We start from the raw sequence: 20,313 nt of genomic DNA, 5'->3' as shown, positions 1-20,313 counted from the left end.
GAGCTAGATTCCAGTGATGATAAAGTCAAGTGTTTATGGGTAAGGATGAAGGGGAAGGCAAATAAGGGAGATGATCTTGTGCTGGGAGTATGCTATAGACCACCCAACCAGGATGAGGAGACAGATGAAGTATTCTGTAAGCGGCTGGCTGAAGTCTCACAATCGCCAGCCCTTGTTCTGGTTGGGGACTTCAACCTGCCAGCTATCTGCTGGAAATACAACACAGCAGAGAGCAGGCAGGCTAGGAGGTTCCTCGAGAGCATGGAAGAGAACTTCCTGACACAACTGGTAGGCGAGCCTACCAGGGGAGGTGCCTCGCTAGACCTACTGTTCGCAAACAGTGAAGGACTAGTGGGAGATGTGGTGGTCGGAGGTCGTCTTGGGCTTAGTGATCATGAAATGGTCAAGTTTTCAATTCGTAGTGATGTAAGGAGGGGGGTTAGCAAAACCTCCACCTTGGACTTCCAGAGGGCAGATTTTGGCCTGTTCAGGACACTGGTTGAGAGAGTCCCTTGGGAGATAGTCCTGAAGGGCAAAGGGGTCCAGGAAGGCTGGATGCCCTTCAAGAAGGAAATCTTAAAGGCCCAGGAGCAGGCTGTCCCCAAGTGTTGCAAGTCTAAAGGGCGGGGAAAATGGCCAGCCTGGATGAATAAGGAACTTCTGATGGGACTTAGAATAAAAGGAGGATTTACCACCTTTGTAAGAAGGGACAGGCAACTCAGGAGGAGTACAGAGATCTCGTTAGGTTATTCAGAGAGAAAATTAGGAAGGCAAAAGCCCAGCTGGAGCTCAACTTGGCCACTAACATTAAGGACAAGAAAAAAGGTTTTTTATAAATACATCAACAAAAAGAGAGCCAGGGAGAACCTCCATCCCTTACTGGATGCCGGGGGGGGGGGAAAGTTGCAACCAAGGATGAGGAGAAGGCTGAGATACTTAATGCCTTCTTTGCCTCCATCTTCAATAGTCAGACCAGCTATCCCCAGGGGGTTCAGCCTCCTGAGCTGGAAGATAAGGATGGAGAGCAGAACAACCCACCCATAATCCAGGAGGAAGTAGTCAGTGATCTGCTTCTGCACCTAGACGCACATAAGTCTATGGGGCCGGATGGGATTCACCCAAGAGTACTCAGGGAGCTGGCAGGAGAGCTCACCAAGCCTCTCTCCATCGTTTATCAACAATCCTGGTCAACAGGGCAGGTACCAGATGACTGGAGGGTGGCTAATGTGACGCCCATCTACAAGAAGGGTCGGAAGGAGGATCCAGGGAACTACAGGCCTGTCAGCCTGACCTCGGTACCAGGAAAGATCATGGAGAGGATCATCTGGAGTGAGCTCTCATGGCAAGTGCAGGGCAGCCAAGGGATCAGGGCCAGCCAGCATGGGTTTAGGAAAGGGAGGTCCTGCTTAACCAACCTGATCTCTTTCTATGACCATGTGACCCGCCTTCTGGATGCGGGGAAGGCTGTGGACGTTGTCTATCTGGACTTTGGTAAGGCCTTTGACACCGTCCCCCACAGCATTCTCCTGGAGAAGCTGGTGATCTGGATGAGGGGATTGAGTGCACCCTCAGTAAGTTTGCAGATGACACCAAGCTAGGTGGGAGTGTTGATCTGCTTGAGGGTCGGAAGGCTCTACAGAGGGACCTGGACAGGCTGGATCGATGGGCCAAGGCCAACTGTATGAGGTTTAATAAGGCCAAGTGCCGGGTCCTGCATTTTGGTCACAACAACCCCAAGCAACGCTACAGGCTTGGGGAAGAGTGGCTGGAAAGCTGCCTGGGAGAAAAGGACCTGTGGGTGTTTGTCGTACTGCTGGCTGAATATGAGCCAGCAGTGTGCCCAGGTGGCCAAGAGGGCCAACAGCATTCTGGCTTGTATCAGGAATAGCGTGGGCAGCAGGAGCAGGGAAGTGATGGTGCCTCTGTACTTGGCACTGGTGAGGCCTCACCTCGAGTACTGTGTTCAGTTCTGGGCCCCTCTGTACAGGAGGAACATTGAAGTGCTGGAGCGGGTCCAGAGGAGAGCTACCAGGCTGGTGAGGGGTCTGGAGACCAAGTCATATGAGGAGAGGCTGAGGGAGCTGGGCATGTTTAGCCTGGAGAAGAGGAGGCTGAGGGGAGACCTCATTGCCCTCTACAACTACCTGAAAGGAGGTTGGAGAGAGGTGGGTGTTGGCCTCTTCTCCCAGGTGAATAATGACAGGACCAGAGGGAATGGTCTGAAGTTGCAGCAGGGGAGGTTTAGATTAGATATTAGGAAGAATTACTTTACTGAAAGAGTGGTCAGGCACTGGAACGGCCTGCCCAGGGAGGTGGTTGAGTCACCATCCCTAGAGGTATTTAAGAACTGTGTAGATGTGGCACTTCAGGGCATGCTCTAGTGGCAGAGATTGTAGGGGTTTGGTTTGGTTTTTTTTTTTGTGTGTGTGTATGGTTGGACTCGATGATCTCAAAGGTCCTTTCCAACCATGAAGATTCTATGCTTCTATGATTCTAATTCTAGGTACTTGGTTGGGGTCTAAGTTTTTGTAAAATGCTGGGTCAGCTGCTACTTGAAAAATAGTCCCATTCGGTTGTGTCAGCTTGGGCACTTGGAATTTTCACTTCTGTGAATTCTGGCCCAGTTTTCTGTTCAGTATTAATTTATCATGTACCTTGGCTCAGTACATTTATAAAAACACTTAAATCTTCCTTAGGAGGGTCTGTATTCTAGGGAACTAGGTTTTATTATATAGTGAGAGAGAGAATAGTGAAACAGTAGAAGTTTTGAATGCGCTAGTAGGGAACCTAGGTGGCTAACACTGTGTATATTTACATGCTAGTAACACTGTTGTACAGTTCCTCCTATCAGCTCTGTTCCTGTAAATTACTACAGGATTAAAACTGACAGAAGTCCTCCTCCCAGAGCTATTCAGAAACCAGGGATCTAGTAAATATCACCTCCTCTTAGGCTGAGAAGAATTGAGCAGATAGTTCAGAAGCACAGTATGATGTGCTCGCTTGCGCATGTCTTTGTTGGTGGCTTATCCTACTGAGAAGGAGAGACTTTAGAGCAGCTGATATTTAAACCGCTATTGGGGAACGTACTTTTACAAGGAAATTAGAGTTAAGGAGTTTATTAAATTTGATCCTGTCAGCCAGAAAGTTCTCTTGCCAAATGAATATTCAGAAGAGACAGGTGCACTTCTTGGAAAACATGTTATGTAATGTGTCATGGTTTGGCCTCAGACGGCAACAAAGAACCACGTGCCACTCGCTCGGGCCTTCCCAGTATGGGAAGAATCAGAAGAAAAAGGCAAAACTCTTGGGTTGAGTCAAAGGCAGTTTAACAGAACAGGAAAGGGAATGAGAAAAATCAACAACAATAACATGGATAGAGGAATATACAGACACGATTACGGAACTGCCGCTCACTGACGGAGACTTCTCTCTGGGGTACCATGTCGCCACAGGACTTGCTTTTCAAGGCCCAGGATAGTGTTCCGGGCAGTGGCATGGGGCACAGCGTATGTTTCCAGCCATCCACTGGTTGCTTCCACCATTGTGAGCACATAGCACTTGCCTTGACGGGTTTGTGGCAGTGTGATATAATCAATCTGCTAGGCCTCCCCCATATTTATATTTCAGCCATCGCCCTCCATACCAAAGAGGCTTTAACCGCTTGGCTTGCTTGATTGCAGCGCATGTCTCACATTCATGGATGCCCTGTGCAATAGTGTCCATGGTCAAGTCCACCCCTCGGTCACGAGCCCATCTATATGTCGCATCTCTCCCTTGATGGCCTGAGGAGTCATGGGCCCACCGAGCTATGAATAGTTCACCCTTATGTTGCCAGTCCAGATCCACCTGAGCCACTTCAATCCTAGCAGCCCGATCCACCTGCTGGTTGTTCTGATGTTCCTCCGTGGCCTGATTCTTCGGTACATGGGCATCTACATGGCGTACTTTCACAACCAGATTCTCTATCCGGGCAGCAATATCTTGCCATAGTTCAGCAGCCCAGATGGGTTTGCCCCTGCGCTGCCAGTTGCCCTGCTTCCACTGCTGTAGCCACCCCCACAGAGCATTTGCCACCATCCATGAGTCAGTGTAGAGATAAAGTACTGGCCATTTTTCTCACTCGGCAATGTCCAAAGCCAGCTGAATGGCTGTCACCTCTGCAAACTGGCTCGATTCACCTTGTCCTTCACTGGCCTCTGCAACTTGTCGTGTAGGACTCCACACAGCAGCCTTCCACTTTCGATGCTTTCCCACAATCCGGCAGGACCCATCAGTGAACAGGGCATATTTCTTCTCATTTTCTGGCAGTTTATTATATGGTGGGGCCTCTTCCGCACGCGTCACCTCCTCCTCTGGTGACATTCCGAAATCCTTGCCTTCTGGCCAGTCCATGATCACTTCCAGAATTCCTGGGCGACTGGGGTTTCCCATTCGAGTTCGCTGTGTGATCAGTGCAATCCACTTACTCCACGTAGCATCAGTTGCATGATGTGTGGTGGGGACCCTTTCTTTGAACATCCAACCCAGCACCGGCAGTCGAGGTGCTAAGAGGAGCTGTGCTTCTGTACCAACCACTTCCAAAGCAGCTCAAACCCCTTCATATGCTGCCAATATCTCTCTTTCTGTTGGAGTGTAGCGGGCTTCGGATCCTCTGTATCCACGACTCCAAAACCCTAGGGGTCTCCCTCGGGTCTCCCCTGGTGCTTTCTGCCAGAGGCTCCAGGTAGGGCCGTTCTCCCCGGCTGCGGTGTAGAGCACATTTTTAACATCTTGTCCTGCCCGGACTGGCCCCAGGGCCACTGCATGGACTGTTTCCTGTTTGATTTGTTCAAAAGCTTGTCGTTGCTCAGGACCCCATTTAAAATCATTCTTCTTCTGGGTCACTTGATACAGAGGGCTTACAATTAGACTGTAATCTGGGATATGCATCCTCCAAAACCCCACGATGCCTAAGAAAGCTTGTGTTTCCTTTTTACTAGTTGGTGGAGACATAGCTGCTATTTTGTTGATCACATCCATTGGGATCTGACGGCGTCCATCTTGCCATTTTATTCCTAAAAACTGGATCTCCTGTGCAGGTCCCTTGACCTTACTTCATTTTATGGCAAAACCATCTTTCAGAAGGATTCGGACTATTTTACTCTCCTTCTCAAAAACAACTTCTGTGTTTCCACCCCTGGGGCAGTCGATTCCAGGTGTATTGGACGCCCCTCCAAGCGAAAGCAAACTGTGGCCTGCACTCTGCTGCCAAAGGGATTGAGAAGAATGCATTCGCTATATCAATTGTGGCATACCACTGGGCTGCCTTGGACTCCAGTTCATACTGCAGTTCTAGCATGTCCGGCACGGCAGCGCTCAGCGGTGGCGTGACTTCATTCAGGCCACAATAGTCTACAGTTAGCCTCCACTCTCCATTAGATTTTTGCAATGGCCATATGGGACTGTTAAAGGGTGAGCGAGTCTTGCTGATCACTCCTTGAACCTCTAGTTGACGAATCAGCTTATGGATGGGAATCAGAGAGTCTCGGTTAGTGCGATACTGCCGCCGATGCACCGTTGTGGTAGCAGTCGGCACCTGCTGTTCTTCGACCCTCAACAGCCCCACAACAGAAGGGTCCTCCAAGAGACCAGGCAAGGTAGACAACTGTTTAACTTCCTCCGTCTCCAAGGCAGCTATGCCAAAAGCCCAGCGGTACCCTTTTGGGTCCTTAAAATACCCTCTCCTGAGGTAATCTATACCAAGGATGCATGGAGCCTCTGGGCCAGTCACAATGGGATGCTTTTGCCACTCATTCCCAGTTAGGCTCACTTCCGCCTCCAGTACAGTCAACTCTTGGGATCCCCCTGTCACCCCAGGAATACAAATGGGTTCTGCCCCTCTGTAGCTTGATGGTATTAGAGTGCACCCGTGTCCACTAGAGCCTTATACTCCTGTGAGTCTGATGTGCCAGGCCATCGAATCCACACCGTCCAATAAACCCGCTTGTCCCTTTCCCCTACCTGGCTGCAGGCAGGGCCCCTCTAATACTGGTCATAGTATCCATTACTCACTTCTTGCAGAAATGACTTGGAAGTTCCTTCAGGAGGATCAGAAGAAAGATCAGGCCTTCTGCTCTGTCTGGGGAACTGCCCCCTGGAAACCGGGGCGGCACTTTTCCTGGAGGGATCCCCTTTTGTGGTTGTCCTTCCTTGCAACTCCTGTACCTGTGTCCGCAGGGTCGAAGTAGGTTGTCCATCCCACTTCCTCATGTCCTCTCCGTGGTCCCGCAGGTAGAACCACAGGGTGCCTCGTGGTGTGTACCCTCTGTAGTCTCTCTCTCTCGAGTGGGGAAATGCCTGCTCCTAATAGCTGAGATGCTGGCCCGTACAGGTGGGGAGTAGGACATATTCTCTTCAAGTTGCTGGACCTTCTGGGACAGTTTCTCCACAGCTGAGACAAGGGGGGAAGAGAGACTTTCTTCATATCGCCATAGCCGGCCAGCCACTGTTGGTCCCTCTTCACCTTTCCATTCCATTACTGCCAGTGAGTTGGCATATGACGATGGTGCGCTCCGTACAAACTTCTGCCACATGGGCCTTGTGCATTGGACCTCATCAGGGTCTGTGGGTAAGTCTGCATTGTCCAAGTCATAATAAATCATCTCCCGCATGGCTAATTCCCCCAGGTACTGGATACCTCTTTCCATGGTAGTCCACTTGCTTGGTTGACATACAACATCTTCACTGAAGGGGTACCTCTCCCTCACGCCTGACAGGAGTCATTTCCAGAGGCTGAGGGCTTGGGTCTTCTTCCCAATCGCCTTGTCAATACTGCCTTCCCTAGACAGGGATCCCAGCTGCCTGGCCTCCCTACCCTCTAATTCCAGGCTACTGGCCCCATTATCCCAGCACCGGAGCAGCCAGGTGACAATGTGCTCGCCTGAAAGTCGGCTGAAATCTTTTTACATATCCCGCAGCTCACTCAAGGATAGGGATCGAGTAATTATCTCTGGTTCTGCCTCTTCCTCCTGCTCTCGTGATGACCCTGGTTCATCATCATCCCTTACTAAGCGAACAGATTTCTTTGTGTATTTCTTCTTCTGTATGGGGGCAACTGATACTGGCACAGGTTGGTTCCCTGGTTCAGTGGCAGTGGCTGCTATGGGGGTTGGAGTAGCTGCAGTGGCTGCCAGTCTGGTTTCCATCTCTTCCCCCTGAGGGTGCTGCATAACACTGAGCAGTGCCTGGTAGATACTGGCCAGGGCCCAGCACAGTACGGTGAGTTGTGCCTCTCTGGAATAGCCACAGCATTTTTCCCTTCAGATATTCTACTACTCTGTCAGGGTCCTGTAATTGTTCAGGGGTGAAGTCCCAGACCGTTGGAGGTGAGAAGTTCTCTAGGTACCTGCCCATGTTCTCCCACATGCCATGCCACCCCTGACTATCCAGCCTCGGAGCAGATCTCTGGGTGGTAGTCTTAAATAACTGTTTAACCCTAAACAGGACCTGGAACACATTCAGGAGACATAACAATAGGAACATGCTGGTTTGAGTATCCCAAGGATATTCAAGATTCTCAAAAGCTGTCATACCTGACCCCAAGGAGAAAAGGGAGGTCAAAGAGCTGGGGAAAGCGGCCCCCCTTGTTTCCCCCACAGACTGGGTGTAATTATTAATAAATTCTGAGAGACAGTGCCCAAGGTACAGACAGGACAGCAATACCACATAAACGCCCCAAAGTAACTGTCTAACAAGTGATGTTATCATCTCATAAGCTGATATCACACAGGACAGCAGAATGATAATCCTGATCCCTCTCCCAGAAGTAACAAACATCATCGCGGGGAGTACATAAGCCATATAGGAATTCACATAACACAGCCATGAGAACAAACTAAGCAACATGGTGACCAGTGACTATTTGCCTAATACAGTAAATGCATACAACAAATTCATTTATACAAGCTCTAGTTGGATTCTGTCATTATCTCAACCCTTCGAGCCCCACATTGGGCACTAAAAAGGACTGTCCTGGTTCGGCCTTAGACGGGTGGCACCGGGGCTTCCCAATACAGGAAGAATCAGAAGAAAAAGGCAACACTCTTGGGTTGAGACAAAGACAATTTAACAGAACAGGAAAGGGAACGAGAAAAAACAACAACAGTAACACGGATAGAGGAATATACAAACACCGTTATGCACCACTGGACTTTCTAGTGTAACCTTTTAAATATCAGAGATGTTAAAAATATTCTAGTGGGGTTGAATTTTCCTAGTTTCTTGAATTGCATGTTCGTTCTTCTTTCAGAAATTCAAGAAATAAAGCAATGCATTTGTGGGAAACCCATTGTTCAAATGGCCTGGGTCTATGGATACTTTAATTTCTCTACCAAGGTACGTTAGCTGAATTTTAGTTCTTTTAATGATGGTGACTCAAACAGTTGCATGCATATCTTAGAAGAAGATACTTCTGTGCAGTGAGTGGAATAAGAAATGTAGCTGCGTGGCTATCGGTTCAGTCTTAATTAGCAGTTGAAGTAAAAGAAGTGGCATCTAATAAAAATTTTGATTTAGATGAGTAGTTGTCTTATTGGGAAGGTCTGGTACAGTCTGTTTCATTTATTACTTAGTAGTACCCAGAGGCTTTGTTTTGAGGTGGCCTGTGATGTGGTTTCCAGCTGTAATAATTTCCAGTGCAAGGGGGACATTTGAAAGTTTGGGATTGAGAGTTACTCTTGAATCAGTCTGCTTGGCTTGTTTGTTCTGCGTTTGCTCTTCAATTCTTTTTTTTTTTTTTTCTTAAAAAAAAAGGATTACTTAGAGAGATATATATGAAACTTTCTACATTGCTTCTTTGGAGTATATTTTATATTTTACATTTATATAAACTGAAAGTTTTTGCAAATAGATGAATACAAGTTGTCCTGTCTGAGATCTAGAACAGTAACTGCTTGTTAGTTTATGGTTTTTTTGGTAGAGGAAGCTGCTTACAACACTAAGCTTAATTCCATCTTAGTACAAAAGAAAGTGACTGCAAAGGATAGTTATCAGTGACCTTTTTTTGGTAGCATTCTCACTAGTGAGGCACACTTATCCAGCTTGGTTATTTTCATTCATGTTGCTTGTCTTGGCTTATTAGATTTTTGGTTGGTTTAAGCATGTATTATGGTGAGGTGGTAGGCCAGCAAAGTTTTATGACAAGTGACTGAAGGAACTGAAATTACTTCTTTCAGAGTCTTAAAATGCTGAATTATACTTTTACTGAAGATGTGTTAAAGCTGGATATTTGACTTAGGATCTTATGAACACTTATGAAGTGTTCTAGGAGTTTCATATTCTTCACAACCATCTTTCTACACGGATGCGATTATTTTAATAATTGTTTTATGGAAGAAATCTTTGCACGGAGTGCTCTGAACTTTAGTAGTATTTGATAATGGGTCACTTGTAAAGTTTTCATAAGAAAAATAAAAGACCAGAGATCTCGGGTATATATACTGATATTTGAAAGCAAGGGGTTTTTTTCTGTCTTTTTCTTATCTTTGTTGTTTTTAGTATAGTACTACCTTCAGAGACATTTATCTTTTGAAAATAGAGTGATCTGTACTACACCACACTTCATTTTAGCCAAAAGCCTGACAAGTGATCCTTTGTGGTCTAAACTGGATGAAGTCAGTCCTTCATCTTTGTTGTTTATTGTGCTTTCAGTGCTTTTACACAACTCCTATTAACATCTTGACCTTGTCATTGAAATTAAGGGTAATATTTCTTTTCTTCTGATGCAGCCTACATAATGACAGGATTCATGAAGTTATCCCTTCACTCATTCTCAACATTTGTATGTGAAGGTAGCTGTTATAATTTTGTTTTGTTCTTGCTAAAATAAGAATAAAATAGTTTAAATTAAAGGAATGTCTAAAACCTTTTAATTGAGGAAAAATAGAAAGTTTATTTTAGGCTCATACTATAATAAATGAGGTGTCAGATTTTGAGGAAATGGTATTGAAGGCTTTTGAGTTTCACAGAAATTGCAGAAACTATGTAATTTTGATCTTTATTGTAACCATCCTAAAATAATAACAAAAATCATATAGAAAGGAGTCTTTAATAATTGTGTTGCTATTTGCAGCATCAGTTTTTTGGTTTTTTTTACATGCTATGGAGACTGACTTAGGGCTATTGAGATGTAAAAGATGGTCACTTATGTCTGTAATTATGTCTTGATTCCCATGTTCAGCTTTTGAGGTATGGGGGAAGTAAGCAGTTGCATAACTTTGTCCTGGTTTGAGCAACACAGGATTAATTTCTCTTTCAGTAATTTTACTTTTCAGTAAGGTCTCTGCTCATACTAGGGAAAACTGCATTTTTAGAAGACTCTAGTGTCTGAATTCATTAAAATATTTACTTTATGGTATGGGGTTTTCAAGGTTTCAGTGTTTTCAAGCCTAGCCAGGTGCAGGGATGAGGAGGAGCGAGACCCAGGCATGTGACTCAAGCTGGCCAACAGGATTATTTCATACTGTGAACGTCACATTCAATATAAATTAGAAAGTTTGCTGTGGAGTTTTTTCTCTTCCACGATGGCTGTGATCCTGAGAACTTCTTGCCCCATGACCAGACCCCTGAGGTCTTGCATTCCTGCTGAAGCCGTAGCGCTCAGTGTCCAGCATTTTCTGTCCACTACTGGGAGTGCACAGCTTCCTACTGATATAATTGTCTGAGTATAATCCTTGTATATTTTATATTGGTGTCAGGATCAATACTGATTCTTTAGTAGCATTAATGTTAATTATTTCGTCTTACTCTATTAAAACTGTTTATGTTTCAACCCTTGGGTTTCCTTGTTTTTTTCCTCAATTCCCCTTCCCAGGTGGGGAGGGGTCATCCAGTGATAGAATAATTGTTTAAATGACAGTAAATTGTTATGGGTTTCCTTGAACCATAACAAAGAGAGAGAGAGAGATTTATGGGTTTAGAAAAAACTAAACTACTTTAATGAAATAAATAATAAAATAAAAAGGAAATAATGAAATATATACAAAATATATACAAATATACAGATAACCATACAAAGCTCCCAGGGAGATATCACTGGCAGGCATTGGGGAAGTTCCAGACTGGATTCAGTGACAAATAGGAACTGGAACACACTGATCAGAATCAAAAGGCAGATGAACTGAATATTCTTAGAAATATTTTTATCTTTCTTTTTATCATGTATTATTTTATTACATGAAAATAATAACATGAAGGCATTTAAGTTTTCACACAACACACAGGGTTTCTGTTGCTGGAATTGCAGGTTTTTTTACTCAAGACAAGCTGGGGGAGTGGCACTGGATCAAATACTAGCCATTTCCTTCAGGCTAGTTCAGTCAACTGTCCAAAGAGATGCTAAATTTGAATACGGTAGAGGCACTTGAAATTAGATTGTTGCTCTGATTCCCCCCCCCCCCCCCCCGTTTTAGTCTCTTGATATTTTCTGTCCTGATTGGTTCAGTTGAGTTTCTGTGCCTGCTCTTAGAAGAGCTTGATTGGGGTTTTGTTAGCAGTCTTTTTTCACTTTTACAAGTGGAATCCCAGGTTACTAACAAAGCTTCCTACACAGTAATGCTATTCTGTGGTTCCTCTTCACTTTTTTCTTTTGCTGTTGTTTAACTGTTGGCATCCACTGCCAAAGTCTTCCTTTTTACCTTTAGAAGTCCTTTCAGTAGCAATTGGAAAGTTACCTCCTCCACTTACAGATGATTGTTCTGCTCCCTTCCACCATTCCCAAATCACAGGAATAATAGATTAGTATTTAATTGTAGACTGCCTTCACAGAATTCTCTAATTTCACACCCTACTTAATCAGTATGACTCAGAGAGACTTAACATGTCCTATTGTCCTGGTTTGAGGTAAAACGGAACCAACTTTCTGTTCAGTAATTTTACTTCTTAGCTAGGCCTCTTCTAACTCTCTGAAATTAACAGCATGTTGTGTCTGAAATGGTTCATTCTGAGTGATAAGACCAGTGTTTACAGTTGTTGCCAGGGAATGGTATGCAGAGAAGCTCTTGCTTATACTTATTGCTATAACAACCAAGGTCAGCTAATTTCATTATTTGCCCCATTGGAGGGTTGGAAGCGGAAAAGCGTAGAGAGGTCCCACCTGCAGGGAGGAGCGGACAGGACAGGTGACCCAAAACTGACCAACAGGGGTATTCCATCCCATCTGCCCCATGCTCAGTATAAAAGCTGAGGGATCAAAGGGTCAGTCTCTTTTCTTCACTGGCCGACATCTGAGGAGGACCCTGTCTGTTCATCTGCCTTTGATCCCGATCTGTGTGTTCCTGGCTCCATCTGTGGAATCCAGTTCCCACCCATTGCTGAGTCCAGCCTGGGACTTCCCCAGTGCCCACTGGTGACATCATCCTGGGAGCTTAATACAGTTTTGTATATATTGTATCTATTTCATTATTTTCTCTTTTATTTTATTATTAATATTTCATTAAAGTAGTTTAGTTCCTTCTAAACTCATAAATCTCTTTCTCTCTCCTCCTCCTCTCCTTGTGTGAGAGGTGGGGGGAGAGCATCTGTCACTGATCATTGGCCAATTTGGCCAAAACCACAACACCTGTTTAGAGGAAGCAGCTCAATCTTGCAGCAGCTTCTTGAGGTGACAGCATGCCAAAAATACATCACACTGCCTGTGACCATTATGAGTTAGTGTTTCATTAGACTCTAAACTTTTACCCACTTTTTTTCAAGTTGTTTTAGCCAAAATTTGTATAAGATTGTTTCACCACAAGCTAAATGGTGAAACCATTTAGGTCCTCTAGGTCAACGTTCCATTAAAACCATTATTACTTATCCTTACCAGTTTCTACACTGATATTTTGTTCATGTTTTGCACAGTGTTTCAAACTGTGCTTCTCCTGTTTCCATTAATTTCCATTTTCATTTTGTCTATGGCAGATGATCCACTGGTTTTATCTGACAATGCTATATCTGTTGTCTTATTGTAGCTTCTGTGATTCATTTAAATATGCTAAATATTTTACATGTATTTTTTCAGACTGGTTACTCTGAAAACAAGATAATCATCTGATTCTGTTCATCTTAAGTGGCTGAAAATTGTATCAGTTGTTATTTGTCTTTTCCCTTCTGTACACCTTTAAGCTTTAGTGGAGAACTAATGTAGTATCCTCAAGTAAATATTTTCTTCTTAATTCCAACTAAGGTATTATTTTATATTTATATACTTTATCATCTGGTACTAGCAATGTATTTTGTTACACACAAGAAGCTGAAAAGATAAAACACATTAGGGGACCAGCATTTATGGGACTGTCTAAAGACTTGTTTTTTTCATCATTGGTATCATCATGGTAATTTTACTCACTGGATATATAACAGTGTGATAGAGAAGGCTTTTGACTGACATAAATTAATGTTTAAAGCCCTTGCTATAAAATTGAGCCTTTAAGAGTCATCTGAATGAGGAGGGGAAAGATTTGTATATGCTAGGGATAAAGACACTTTTTCAGGAACATAGAACAGCTAAAAGTGTTGCAAAAACTGGAATAGGAAAGGGAAGCAATCTTGTGTTCATTCCAGCTTCTTGAAGGGAAGGAGTGATAAAAGAACCAGGGGGAATAGTAGAAGAGCATTTACCTTGAGGAAAGTATTTATTGGGAATCATGCCAGTTACTTACCAGAGATTGTCAGTAATAATAGAATTATCATGGAGCTAATTGCTGTGAGGGTGATTATGAGCTTGAGACAAAACTGAATGATGTGGGATGCAGTGCTTTTTCCTTTCACTGAAGTCTAGCAAAGCTATTCTAGTAAATGTGTATGCTAACTGTAAGAGACTATCCTACTGCAAGTGGAAAACTTATTGAAGTGTTTATCATCATGGTCTTTTATTTGATAAATACACACAAGAGCTATGAAGCCACTCCCATTCCTAGTTACCATTATAGTAGCTCAAGGGTTACTAAAGGGTCAATAGAAAAAAGAATTCTAGTCTCTACATCACCAAGTATCTTCTATTCTCTGAAACATAACAAGCTGGAAATAAATACAGCATTACTTACCTGATCTTTCATCTTCAAAAGTGTCCTAGTTTGGGGTGGAACAGAGCCAGCTTTCTGTTTAGTGGTTTGGCTTCTTAGCTAAGCCTCTTCTAACTCTCTGAAATTGACAGCATGTTGTGTGGAAAACTCTTCCTTCTCAGAGTGTTAGGACTTATGTTTATAGTTAATGCTAGGGAGTGGTGTGTAGAGAGGCTCTTGCTTATATTTGTTGCTGTGGTAATCGGGGTCAGCTGACTTTGTTGTTTGCCCTGTGGAGGGGTCCCACCTGTGGGGAGGAGCAGACAGGACAGGTGTCCCAAAACTGACCAATAGGGTATTCCATCCCATCTGCATCATGCTCAGTATAAAAGCTGAGGGATCAAAGGGTCAGCTCTGGTTCTTCAATGGATGATATCTGAGGAGGATGTTGTCTGTTTGGTTGATACTGATCCTGATCTGTGTATTTCTGGATCTGGAATCCAGTTCCCACCTGTTGTTGAGTCCAGGACTTCCCCAAATGCCTGTCAGTGACATCTTCCTGGGAACTGGATATGGTTTTGTATATATTGTCTCTCTTTCATTTTTTTATTTTATTATTAATAAAGTAGTTTAGTTTCTTCTAAACTCATAAATCTTTTTATCTCTCTTCATCCTCTCCTTGGAGCAAGAGGATGGGAAGAGCATCTGTTGTCATCGGCTGATCTGGTTCAAACTGCAACAAGAAAACATCATAAATGATCATATTCTATTAATTCAGATTATTAAAATTGGGGTTTTTTTCAGAATTTTTTTTTTTTTAAGGATGGCTTTCTTTACTTGGCATCTGAAGTCAGATATGTTTCAGGAGGAAAATAAGGACATTGACACCATTAATTTTAAAGTGTCACTCATATGGTTCTTTAATAGCAAAAATTCAGCTCTAAATGCAAAAATACATAATGACCTTCAGTTTGGTTGCTAATGATTCCCACTTGAGTCCTGGAGTGGAAAAGTGGCATTTAAAGAAAAATTTCAATGCTCTCTTAGATGTGTGTAGTTTGTGGTTGTGTGTAATAGAGCTGCTGTACGTGCCTGAGAGAGTGTGGCTCCTCCAAACAGGAAGCGCTCCTGTCACAAGGAGCAGCTCAAAGGGAAAATTTAGGAGTGAATATGCTTCCTGCATCAGAGCAAAGCTGAAGTTGTTTATGAGTCAACAGCTTGGGGTAGGAAGAAAGTACTTCTGTGTGCTTTTCCAATAATCAATACATATAAAGTAATTTATGCTTGGATTCTGCTTGGTTTAGTCTGGCAAAAATAAGACCACAGGATCATGCTACAGAGGGTAAAATTTGCTTTGTTTAGTTTAAGATCAATTTACTATCTAGACAGTTTACCATATAATTAGAGCCCATTGAAGGGTTCAGCTATTTACTTTAATAAGCAACAAGGGAAGATGTCAGAAGTTCACATATCAGAAATTATTGATTGCAGTAATTGAGTAGTAAAAGCTTAGTAAGTTCTATTAGTTGGATGCCATGGCTCTACAAATTAATGGGGGGGGGGAAGAATGCATGAATTTTACCCTGTATTAAACAATAGGGTTTTAGTCAAGGCTTTTAATTGAAGCCATCTGTTTCTAAAAGATGAGCTTTAACTCAAACAGAAGTTTTGAATTTGAGCTAGAAATTACTGTGAAAGATTCTATGGCTTATCTCAAGCAGGAATGAGGACTAAATTAACAACAGTCTTCTGCAATTTAAAAATCATAATGTCTAGTGAGCGGTATTTTGTGGTTTAGGCAGTATTGTTTCATTTGACAGGATAACATACAGGCATAAATCTCATGTGCACGTGTAAGGTACTGGTCTTTACCTGAAGCTGGTGGTGTTCAATTATTTCTGTAAGGGAGCTTTTAAAAGAGCATGTTAAATTAATAAAGTAAAATCTTACTGTCTCCAAACACTGATAGAGTTACAGGTGGCTTTATTTTGTGAGTGTGGAAGGTCAGCCACTTTACAGGAATGCAAATCTTCACATTTGTGATAAGTATGTTATTTTCTGAATAAGTATAAAATACTTATTAAATAAATACAGCAAACAAATTCCATAAATTATTTTTGTATTGTTCATCTGGAACTTAGAAAGAAATATGATTTGAATTCTTTTGTGGTTTTTTTTCAGGTATTAAGTCTTAAGGAGGTACTTGTTTTTAAGAAGTACTATGGATGACATGAAAAAAGTTGATAACAGCTCTTGTAATGATGGAGTTCTACTTAGAATAGGTGTCAATGATAACAAAGCTAGAATCCAAGGTTTGGATAAAGAGAAAGTCAATAAAATCATCATGGAAACTACCAGGGTTGGTTTGATTACTTTTTTCCTGGTGCTTTATCTGTTGCCCAGTATCATAAGGCTCCCATTCTCCCTTCCACAAATTTTATCCCTCATGTGTGTAAGTGGAGAGCAGCTTTTAAGAAGAAATGCATGTGTGGGGAGGAAAAGGAGGGACTATAGGTTTGGGTACCACAGGGTACTGTTGGATTCATCCATAGGGACAGGGAGGAGCGCAACCGAATAGGTCCTTAGGTGCACCCTTTTTGCCTGAAGAATAGAATCATAGAATTGTCTAGGTCGGAAGGGACCTTTCAGATCATTGAGTCCAACCATTAACCTAACACTAACAAAACTAAACCATGTTCCTAAGCACCACATCTACCCGTCTTTTAAATACTTCCAGGGATGGTGACTCCACCACTTCCCTGGGCAGACAGTTCCAATGTGTGATAACCCTTTGGGTGTAAAATTTTTTCCTAATATCCAATCTAAACCTCCCCTGGTGCAACTTGAGGCCATTTTTGTGTAACGCTGATTCTCCAAGGGGTAACTTCTGCTGCTTTAGGGGCTGCCAACAAGAAGTTGTGTAGAGCTAGGACACCAAACACCCTGACCCCGAGCATCACCGCTGGACCCCATGCTACCCACCCTCCCCGCCAGTCCCGGGTTTCCCCCTGTACTTGGTGACGAGCTCGTAGCCGGACGTGACGTTGCCCATCTGGTCAGCTCCCCCAGCTGGACTTGGCAGCCGTGGAGGAAGTCGTAGGCCTGCAGCGCCGGGTAGAGTAACTCAGCCAGGCTCATGCCCTCGGGGCTGCGCAGCCGCGTCTGGCAGCTCTGCCGGCTCAGCAGCGTCCCCATGTGGAGCCGGCCGCCCGCCCCGCCGAAGACGTCGAGCAGCGGCTGCTGGCCCAGCCACCAGGCATTATCCAGCAGCTCCGCCTGCCCCAGCCGCCCACCCCCCAGAACAGCTCCCAGTGGTTGCCGAAGAGCCGCTCCAGCCCGGCCCGCAGACCCCGCGCCTGCGCCCGCACCCCCTCGGCCGACGGCGCCTCTCGCGCCCGCTCCTGGCCGCTGGGGATCCCCAGCCGCGCCGTGGCGCCCCCCACCACGGCGATACCATTGTGGCCGGCCCGCTGGAAGCAGAGGAGCCCCATGACCGGCAGCCGGTGCCCAACGTGCAGCGAGTCGGCGGTGGGGTCGAAGCCGCAGTAGGCAGGGAGGGGCGGGTGGCCCGACTCCAGCAGCCGCTCCTCCGCGCTGGAAACACCTCCTCGAAGAGGCTGCACTCACACTGCACCGCCAGCAGACCCCCAGTGCTCCGGGCCCACCGTGGCGGCTGCTGCTGGTGGGCTCACCGCCGGAGAGGGAGCAGGTGGCCCCGCCGCAAGGCCGCCTCGGTGCCGACACCGCCATCTTGCCACGGGGGAGGCTGGAAGCAGGGCGAGGCTCCCCGTGCCTACGTTTAACGGGCAGAGAGCAAAAAGCACCGCAGCGGCCCGTGGGTCGTTATCGTGTTATTAAATGAAGATGCACACAGAAACAGGATGTGTTGGGTCCTCCTTCGGTTTTTTCCCCCCAACCCGAAATACAGGCGTTTCAGACTGCTTTTAGGCTCAAATTCACACATTGGAAATCCAGCCTTCGCTTTGAGCAGGGCATCAGGCAGAAGAGATGCTAGATTAATGCTTCAATTAGTAACATCATGGTGTTAGGACTGTCGGGGTTTTGGGCTGTGATGGAGCTGAGCTGGTGCAGTGGGTGTGGGACAGGAGCACTGCTGGTAGCACACCGGTGGTTTGGGTTGTTGCTGAGCAGTCAAGGTCTTTCCTGCTCCTCACACCAAGAAGTGAACAGCTCTACAGAATGCTAGAAAGATAACACCACAAACATCATTTTTCTTGGGCTAGCAGTTCCTTGAAGCATCAGGTGACTGGTGCAGGCCTTTCTCTCCATGCAGTGCATAAATAGCACTGCATTGCTCAGAGGTAACTGTGAAGGTTTCAGTTTTCCCCCCTTTGCATTCCTTTTGCCCACCCCGTCTTTAATCAGCCAAGCAGCTACCTCTATTGGTCACCTTCCCATAACTGATGAAGTTGATGCAATCACATTTTTCTAATACTTTCAGTAGAATTCCTTTGTGCTTACCATCTTGTCTGTCTTCTCAAATGGCAGTCAAGAGAGGTGTGCAACTTTGTACCAAAGATCCACAGAGGACCCCACAAATCTACAAAGCACTGAAATACACCAGGTATAGCTTGAGAAATCTGAAAAGCAACTTTGATTCTTTTTCTTAAACTTTCCTTTTTTTTTTGTCCTTTCAAAGTTACACCTACAAACACTACCCACAATTGTATTAGAAAAAGATCTTAAAAGCATGTCTGATACTGAAAGAAAACCTACCCTAATTTCTTACAATTAGATATTTCTTCTAAGCAATGAGACATGACATGTTATGGTTTTTACATTAATCTTTTTTCATTGTTATGGTTTGAGAAAACCCACAACAATTTATTGTCATTCAGACAATTATTCTATCACCTGATGACCCCTCCCCACCTGGAAAGGGGAATCAAGGAAAACAAGGAAACATGAGGATTGAAATATAAATAGATTTAATAGGATAAGACTAAATAATTAACAATAATAATAAAGAACCAGTATTGATCCCGACACTAATATAAGATATACAAGAATTATACTCAGCCACTTATATCGGTAGGAAGCTGAGCACTCCCAGCAGTGGACAGTAAGTGTCAGACACTGCAAGCACTGTGGCTTTGGATGAAAGGGAAAGCCTCAGGGGTCCAGCACCAGGGCAAGAAGTTCTCTGGACCACAGCCATCAAGGGAGAGAGAGCACTACACAGCAAACTTTCTAATGTATATCGAATGTGATGTTCATGGTATGAAATAATCCTGTTGGCCAGCCTGGGTCAAATGCCCAGGCCTCTCTCCTCCTCCCTGCACCTGGCAAGGCTTGAAAACATTGAGACCTTGAATCCCACATACCATGCTCTTTAGCCCAGGCATCTATGAGATTATTTTGGAAATAAGTCCCATTGTCTGACTCAGTTCTCTCTGGAGTACCATGTTGCCACAAGACTTGTCTTTCAAGGCCTAAAATAGTGTTACGGGCAGTGGCATGAGACACAGCCTATGTTTCCAGCCATCCGGTGGTTGCTTCCACCATTGTAAGCACATAGCGTTTGCCCTGGTGGGTTCGTGGAAGGGAGATACAGTCAATTTGCCAGGCCTCCCCATACTTATATTTCAGCCACTGTTCTCCATACCACAAAGGTTTCGATCTTTTGGCTTGCTTAATTTCAGCATGTTTCACATTCATGTTTAGAAAAAACTAAACTACTTTAATGAAATATTAATAATAAAATAAAAAAGATAATGAAATAGATATAATATAAATAAATATATACAAACCCAGATCAAGCTCCCAGGGAGATGTCACTGGCAGGCACTAGGAAAGCTCCAGACTGGACTCATCAACAAATGGGAACTGGAACACACTGACCAGGATCAAAAGACAGATGAGCTGACGGAGTCCTCCTCAGAAGTCAGTCACTGAAGAAAGAGAGCCATTGAAGAATAGCCCACTGGAGAAGATACAAAGAAAAAGAACATACTGAAAAGGAGCCAACCAGAACTCCTTGATCCCTCAGCTTTTATACTGAGCATGGCAGATGGGATGGAATACCCTATTGGTCAGTTTGGGTCATGTGACCTGTCCACAGGTGTAACCCTTCCACAGGGTAAACAACCAAGTCAGCTGACCCTGGTTGCCACAGCAACAACTGTAAGCAAGAACCTCTCTCACTGAACGGGAAGTTGGCTCTGCTTTACCTCAAACCAGGACACTTCTCTATAACTTGGAGAAGTAAGTTATCATCAGTGCATTCCAGGAACTTCCTGGATTGCTTGTGCCCTGCTGTGTTGTCCCTCGAACA

General features: G+C 44.4%; 1 long non-coding RNA gene across 2 annotated transcripts in view; it reads left to right on the top strand.

Moving 5' to 3' along the window:
* LOC141735563 (uncharacterized) overlaps positions 1–20,313 on the top strand; it is a 50,510-nt gene that overhangs the window by 5,695 nt on the left and 24,502 nt on the right. Inside the window, exon 3 of one of the 2 annotated variants that reach the window (XR_012584782.1) lies at positions 8,288–8,373. The exons of the other annotated variant lie outside the window; for it this stretch is intronic. This is a non-coding gene — a long non-coding RNA (uncharacterized LOC141735563). The remainder of the gene's footprint in view (positions 1–8,287; positions 8,374–20,313) is intronic. 2 annotated transcript variants of the gene reach the window in all.

The sequence above is a fragment of the Larus michahellis genome, chromosome W (assembly GCF_964199755.1).
Source record: "Larus michahellis chromosome W, bLarMic1.1, whole genome shotgun sequence".
Classification (NCBI taxonomy): Eukaryota; Metazoa; Chordata; class Aves; order Charadriiformes; family Laridae; genus Larus; species Larus michahellis.
Note: the sequence above shows the minus strand (reverse complement) of the source record. Positions and strands in the feature narration are given on the sequence as shown.